Raw genomic sequence first — 2,327 nt, 5'->3', positions numbered from 1 at the left:
GGGGTCCTCAGGATTGGATTTTTTAACCCACGTTTTGTTATCAAAGAAAAGGAGTGAATTTCTTGCGTGGAGGATAGTTTGGATTTCCAAGTCACTGATCTCCATGAAGGATTTGGCAAAGGTTAGGGAGCTGTCGAGGATTTCCCTGCTAATGGATGGATAAAAGTCAGTAATGTCAAATTGAGTAAACTTGCATTGTTCTTTATTGGGAATGGCTTTGAACCATTGGATAGATTCTTGGGTATTAGTCCAAAGTCTTAAACGCTCGTCTAGCGTTTCTTCTATGTTCGTTCATTTTGCATTAGTTTCAGATTTTTCTTTGTCGCCGAAGAGATTATACCGATTTTCCACAGTATAATATTACTGTTTTCGGTGTATCGAAACCAATGGTACGACCTTGAAATATGTATATATAGTGTCATAATAAATATTGTATCTTCAGCTCTCACATCTACGATCGAGCACTTTATTGGATTTTTTTCATCACCCCTGGACATGCTATTTATATATATATATATTATATATTATATATATGCATATATATATATATATATATATATATATATATATATATATATATATATATATATATATATAGAGAGAGAGAGAGAGAGAGAGAGAGAGAGAGAGAAATAAAAAGGAACAAACCGTATTATGTGTTCATCAACGTTTCGTCTTTATTTCGAGACTTCCTCTGGATGAAATAAAGACGAAATGTTGATGAACACATAATACGGTTTGTTCCTTTTTATTCCTCTATTTTGTCGGAATACTATTTCCATTATTTTCATCAGGGAAAACCCGTCCCCGGAAAACTCGACCCTGGAAAACTCGTCCCCTTTCGCTAGGTAGGAAAACTGGCCCCTTATTGAATAAATATCGATTGGAAACTCATTTTATGATCGTTTTTGAAGGATATATTGTTTTTTAAAATAGACTATAGCCCCCATATTTAAAAAAAAATAGTTTTACTTGTTTAATGTTTTTTTTTGTTTTGTTTTTTTTAAATAAAATCGATTTTCTAAGTGTCCGTTGGCTAAGTTCTTAGTGGTTTCACTTATTTTAAAGCGTTTATTATGTTCATAAACGAGACCGCATATTTTTTTTTTATATTAATATAAAAAGAATTTAATTTACTTATTTACTGTTGTTTATAAAATAGTAAAATCGATTTTTCTACCTCACCGCCTATGTTGTTTAATTTATTTGGAATCGTTTATTCGGTAAAGAAAAAAAAACACACACACAGAAAACAAACAAAAAACATGTCGAGTGTTGTTACGTGAGAACGAGAAATAATGTCCGGTATATATCACATCTTAGGGGTCTTGATAATCGCTAAAAAATAGAAAATTAAAGCAATTACTGAGGGAGATTTGGTTTTAATAAGAAAATAATAAATTTTAATATTTTTTAAAATATAATTTAGAGAGAGAGGGGGGGGGGTAAAAACTATATCTCCCTCCGAAAAACAACCAACAAAAAATGAAATTAAAAAGATTCTTGATAAACAATAGCGGAGTTTTCAATAAAATTGACTAATAAATTTATTTAGTAATTACTTTTTCTCTTAATGATTGATTTTAGAAATTTGAAGTAAAAATTAAAAAAAATTAAAAATGAGTTAACGAGAGATTGTTAGCACATGGGCCTCTCGCGCCAAAAAAAATATTTCGCTTTTAATTTATTAGTTAATTTTTGCAAAATTTGACAGGACGACAATAAATGTTGATAATTGATAAAATTATAATTTTAAATAACGCATGAGTGCATTTGGTATGAGAGAAAACAAAAACATAACAACAAAAAAAAACTATCATAATTAAAAAAACAAAAAACAAAAAGTAACGAAGAATCGAATGGCGAATCGCTCCCTGTTTTTTAATTTTTTGTTTTGTTTTTTATTATTGTTTTTATGACTCCAAGAAACATCGTTAAAATAAGAACAAAAAAAAATTTGTAATTAACTTTGTATGAACATAATAAACGCTTTAAAATAAGTGAAACCACTAAGAACTTAGCCAGTTAGGTAGAAAACGGAAACTTAGAAAATCGATTTTATTAAAAAAAAACAAAAAAAACATTAAACAAGTAAAAATATTTTTTTAAAAATATTATGGGGGGGGGGCTATAGTCTATTTTAAAAAACAATATCTCCTTCAAGAACGATCATAAAATGTGTTTTTAATCGATATTTATTCAATAAGGGACCAGTTTTCCTACCTAGCGAAAGAGGACGAGTTTTCCGGGCACCATTTTACACACACACACACACACACACACACACACACACACACACACACACACACACATATATATTACATATA

This window comes from Euprymna scolopes, chromosome 40, assembly GCF_053919585.1.
Source record: "Euprymna scolopes isolate OS-2025 chromosome 40, ASM5391958v1, whole genome shotgun sequence".
Lineage (NCBI taxonomy): Eukaryota > Metazoa > Mollusca > Cephalopoda > Sepiida > Sepiolidae > Euprymna > Euprymna scolopes.
This window is presented reverse-complemented; position numbering follows the sequence as displayed.